The sequence below is a fragment of the Triticum aestivum genome, chromosome 6D (genome assembly GCF_018294505.1).
Source record: "Triticum aestivum cultivar Chinese Spring chromosome 6D, IWGSC CS RefSeq v2.1, whole genome shotgun sequence".
Taxonomy (NCBI): Eukaryota; Viridiplantae; Streptophyta; class Magnoliopsida; order Poales; family Poaceae; genus Triticum; species Triticum aestivum.
Genome location: NC_057811.1, coordinates 136,264,630 through 136,270,700, shown reverse-complemented (window position 1 = coordinate 136,270,700; position 6,071 = coordinate 136,264,630).

Sequence of the window (6,071 nt, the reverse complement as noted above, 5' to 3'; positions counted from 1 at the left end):
GAGGTAGCCGCCGCCGCCCGCGAGCGCCCCGCCGGAGCCCGCCGCCGCCTCGCCGGAATCCCGCCGGACTCGAGGTAGCGGCCGCTGGTTTTTCTTTTAAAACCGTTCGGTTTTTTTATAAACCCTAGTTCGTTTTTCTTTGATCGGTTCGTCGGTTTTCTCGGTTTAGTTTATTTAGCGGATGTTCGTCCGTATGTTCGTTTTAACGAACGGTTTTCACCCGTTAGTCGCAGACAGCGAACGTTCGTTCGTTAGCCTGTTCTACAGTTTTTCTTTTTCTCGGATTTTTCGCGATTATTTTCGATCGCAATTTCTGATCCGATTTTCGTTTTAGTTTATATTTTCGCTCGTTTATCGGAATCAGGCGATTCAAGCGCCTAGATCTTCGTCTCGAAGCCCTCTTTCTGTTTAACCAACTTGAACAAGATTTTGGTACTGTAAAATTTGACTTTAGTCCAAGATTAGTAAACGGATTTTGTTTCTTTCGCCGTTTGAGTTTCGTTGCTTCGTTTGATTTGATTCTTTTTGCAAACCAGAGTTCTTAAGTTGAACTTTCTGGTTAGATCTTCTTATTTGAGTTTTACCCGTTCATCTTTGCTTGATTGCTTATGTATGCCATTGTTTGTTTGTGATAGAATTCCCGGAGTGCGAAGCGTGCTACTACGAGTCACTAGGTTTTGCGGATCGTCAGCAAGGCAAGTAACACATTGATCATATCCCTTTATTACCTAGTTTTTATGCATTAGCTACAACCCTCACACAGTGCATGAGTAGGATCACTTAATTTGTGGGTTTGGGAAGTAGATGATGAGGTAGAACCTATTACCTGTTTTCATATCAAACCCTTGGGAGTTACTTGTACGTACTGCTTATATTGCTATGCTATGCTCGTAGACGTGGATTGGGACTGACTGTATCCATGAAAGATGTGAGATTGTTAATTAATGGTTCAACTTAAGGTGGTAACTTTAATACACATCTGAGTGGATTGCTTGTTTGGGCACCTGGGGTATCCAGTGTTGTCCTAGGAGATCCCGGGGTATCCGTGTGATCATCCTATGATCTGCCACCCAGGCTCAAAGGGATCGTGAGATTATTCATGCTAGAAAATTCTGTGTGCAGCCACAAGCCATTATGGGCTCTGGCATAGTTGAATATGTTGTGTGACCTCTTTCAGTGGTGGGCTAGCAGATGTAGGGGAAAGTAGGTGTAACTGTCCACCCGGAGTAAAGAGTTAATGCTTCTGAAAGACTGTGTCTCGTTCATCCGTTTCTCAAACACCATGTAGTGCAAGAAATCCAACGGAGGAGATCGAGTCTTGTGGGTAAAAGCGCGCAAACCTCTACAGAGTGTACAATCTAATCATGGTTAGCCGTGTCCCCGGTTATGGACATCTTGAGTATCTAGTACTTGGATTTTCCTATTGTATCTCATCACTCTAATTTAATTTGGTGGGTTAATAATTACCTTTAATTGGGATTGAGATGGGGGTGCCATTCTCAATGATGTTTCAACTACCATGATAGTTAAATAAAATTTATTCCTTTGTTGTAGGGAAAAATTGGCTTTTTCGCAAAAATCATATAACCATAGAGCCTCCACCAGCCATATATGCATATAGTGATAGCATTATCTGTTCATTGCTCTACTGTGTTATATTGCCAGCATATTCCATGTGCTGACCCGTTTTCGGGCTGCACCGTATTATGTTGCAGACTTTTCAAATGAGGAGTAAGGTTCGCTAGGTCGTTGTCGTGCAGCTCAGTTATGCCGTTGGAGTTGATGGACTCACTTTATCTTCCAAGTCTTCCGCTGTTATCGTATTAGATGGCCTTAAGGCATATTTATTGTAATAAGTTCTCTTTTGAGACATTCGATATAATAAGTGTGTGATTGCTACTCTGTTATAAATCCTTCGAGTACTGTGTGTGTCAGCATTACCGATCCAGGGATGACACTGAAGCATAGAGACTTGACCGTTTCAGGTCGGGTCGCTACAAGATGGTATCAGAGCACACGCTGAGTGTAGGACATGACCACTAAGAAAAGCCATAGGTCACTCTTCTCTACTCATTTCTGACTCCTCTCCATTTTCTACTCTTTAGGATGGCGGATTCAAGGAACAAGTTTGCACAACCGGATGAAGACACCCCATTTGGACGACACTTGAAGGAAGTCACTAGATACCTGAACATTGGAATACCAAGCTTCACCGGGACCTACAACGCCACTTTACCAGAAGAGGAGCGCTGGATGATTCGAGTTCAAGTTCCCGGAAGGACATTCACGCCAGTCACGGAGCCCATAGAGTTTTCCTTTGATGCCCCAACCTGGAGTCTAGGCAAGAGCATGGCAGCCCACATTACCATGGGATGCATTGGAGAAGTTTACCACAAGGATCTCAAGGATACTATCTACCAGATTTGTGGGCGCCGAGATGAGCAATGGGAGATAGTCAGCACCAGGAAGGACAGGTCCATTGCAGCGTTCATCCAGGAGTTAAATCAGCACATTCGTCGCCGGGAGAACCAGATGTGCGCAAGCATGATAGATTTGAAGAAGGCGATGACAAGGATCAGCAAGCTTGAAGAGGAACTCAAGTCTACACGCGATGGATACGAGGAGGAAATTGCTACACTATTGGAGAAGAACGACGACCTGATAAAGAAGATCGGAGTATTCATGGGAGACCCCGCGCCAGGAGGAGGAGACGACGATTCCACTTGTCCGGAGAGCTACATCATCATCGACGACACCGACTCCGACCCCGACGATAGTGATGATCACTTTGAAGACGAAGATGGAGCGGATATCATGGAGTCTTCCACCGATCAAAATTTCTAGTAGACCACCATATGATTAGTAGTATTCCCCCCCCCCATCTATATAGAGCACTTTTACGATAGTTCTAGACCGTTTTGTATGCCCTTGATTGATTGATTGAGTGATATGATTGTGTTTGTCTCATGTGCATATGGGTAGTGTTTTCTCACTAGACCTCATTTCTATTCTAATCTCTCCCCTCTAAACCCCTCAGATGCCTCCGAGACATGACACCGGATTTGTTTTCCCACCGGAGATCACCCAGTTGATCCAGCAGCAGAATGCCTTGATGCAGATATTAGTCCAGAACCAAGGCAACAACAACAACAACAACCCACCTCCAGTTGACAACTTAGCTCATTTTCTGAGGTTACAGCCGCCGGTGTTTTCCAGTAGCACCGAGCCAATAGTTGCGGATGACTGGCTACGCAGGATTGGAAGGGAGTTGACCACCGCAGGTTGCATGGATGCAGAGAAGGTGTGTTTTGCCGCACACCAGTTGGATGGACCAGCCGGCTCATGGTGGGAGAATTACACAACCACTTTTCCCATAGCCAATGTCACTTGGGATCAGTTTCAGCAAGCATTCCGCACAGCCCATGTCTCAACTAGAGCTATGAGCATGAAGAAGCGTGAGTTTCGCAACTTATGCCAGGGGAACCGTACTGTGGGGCAGTACATGGATGAGTTTAGTAAACTATCATGCTATGCCCCTGATGATGTGGCCACAGATGCCGCGAAGCAGGAGAATTTTATGGAAGGGCTGAGTGATGAGATGAGCTTGCAGCTGATGGTGGCAACATTTAATAACTACCAAGAGTTGGTAGATAAGGCTCTTATGATTGAAGGGAAGCAGCAGCAGATTGAGAGCCGCAAGAGGAAGTATGGACAAGGAAAGTACAATTCGGGAGCTCAGCAGAAGCCTCGTTTCACCCCGAACTCTGGAGGACTTGTCCATAATCATGGAGGCCACAACCACAATGGAGGAAGTTCTCATAATCACAATGGCCCCAAGAATGGAAACAGGAATGGAGCAAGCAGCAATCAGAACCGCTCTAACCCAGCCACACCCGCCAAGAAGGATCAAAGTCACATTACTTGTTACAAGTGCGGGAAGACTGGACATTACGCCAACGACTGTCCAGAATTGAAGAACGGCAATGGAAATGGAAGCGCCGGGAAGAAGCCCAACCCTTTCAACAGGGGACAAGTGAACCACGTGAACGTGGAGGAGGTTGAAGAGCAGCCTGATGCAGTTATTGGTAAGTTTTTGGTTAAGTCTTTTACTGCAATTGTTCTTTTCGATACTGGTGCATCACATTCATACATATCAAGGGGATTCATGGATAAGTATAAGTTGCCCACTAAGGTACTTAGGACACCCATGTTAGTAAGTTCGCCAGGAGCAGAATATATGGCAAGACAAGGATGTTTTCAGATGCCATTGACCATTGGAAGCCATGTTTTCCCCTCAGACCTGATAATTTTGGAGTCACAAGGTTTGGATGTGATACTAGGAATGGATTGGCTATCGATGTATGGAGGAAACATCGATTGCGCGAGTAAGTTGATTTTGCTCACCACCCCTGAGGGAAAAAGGATCAAGTATGTATCCACGCATGCGCCAAGGAGGACTCAAGTAAATTCTCTCACGGGAGTTGTTCAGGAGGAAGTGCCTGTAGTGAAGGATTACCCGGATGTATTTCCGGAGGAGTTACCAGGCATGCCGCCAGATCGAGACATCGAGTTTTTGATAGAGCAATTGCCAGGCACCGGGCCAATATCAAAGAGACCATACCGGATGCCCGCAAACGATCTAGAAGAGATCAAGAAGCAGATTAAGGAGTTATTGGAGAAAGGTTACATCCGACAAAGTTCATCATCGTGGGGAGCCCCAGTGCTTTTGGTTGAGAAGAAGGATGGGTTCTTAAGGATGGTTGTTGATTATCGTGCGTTGAATGAAGGACGATCTAGAACAAGTACCCACTGCCGATGATCAGTGATTTATTTGACCAGTTGATAGGAGCTAAAGTGTTTTCGAAGATCGATCTGCGATCAGGATATCACCAACTGAAGATTAGGGAAAAGGATATACCTAAAACAGCTTTCACCACAAGGTACGGACTGTATGATTATACGGTTATGTCTTTTGGACTAACTAACGCCCCTGCCAATTTCATGAGTATGATGAACAAGGTGTTCATGGAGTTCTTGGATAAGTTTGTCGTGGTGTTTATAGATGATATCTTGGTATACTCGAAGAATGAAGAGGAACACAAGGAACATTTGCGTTTGGTTCTCGAGAAGCTCAGGGAACACCAGTTATATGCCAAGTTCAGCAAATGTGAGTTTTGGCTGAAGTAAGTTGGATTTCTTGGGCATGTTATATCAGGAGAAGGTATAGCAGTGGATCCCACCAAGGTTCAGTCAGTCACTTAGTGGTTGGCACCCACCTCAGTCGGAGAGATCCGCAGTCTTCTTGGACTCGCGGGATACTATCGGAGATTTATTGAAAATTTCTCTAAGATTGCAAAGCCTATGACGGTATTGTTGAAGAAGGACACTAAGTTCCATTGGACTGTTGAGTGTGAAGCAAGTTTCGAGGAGTTGAAGAAACGTTTGACTACAGCCCCAGTGCTGATTCTGCCGGATATATGCAAGGATTTCCAAGTGTATTGCGATGCATCTCGCTTAGGACTTGGAGGAGTACTTATGCAAGATGGGAAAGTTGTTTCGTATGCCTCTCGACAACTGAAAACACATGAGTTGAATAATGCCACGCATGATTTGGAGCTAGCAGCTGTGGTGCATGCGCTCAAGACCTGGAGACATTTTCTCATTGGAAACCGTTGCGATGTGTACACGGATCACAAGAGTTTGAAGTACATCTTCACACAAAAGGAGCTTAACCTCAGGCAGAGGAGATGGTTGGAGCTCATAAAGGATTATGACATGAAGCTGCATTATCATCCAGGAAAGGCCAATGTCGTAGCAGACGCCTTGAGCCGTAAGAGTTATGTTAACACCCTTGTAAACGGAGGGATGCCAAAGGATTGTAACATCCCAAATTTTCAATTTGGAATGTTATACATTGGTCATTCTTGCATATCATATTTTTATTGCATTTCATTTCGTGATCCTCGAAATTCTAAGCAACACAAGGACGCTCGGAGAGAGTTGGGGATTTCACGTTTTTCATATTTGAATTTTATCAAATATTGAAACAAGGATCACGTTGGTTTTAATTT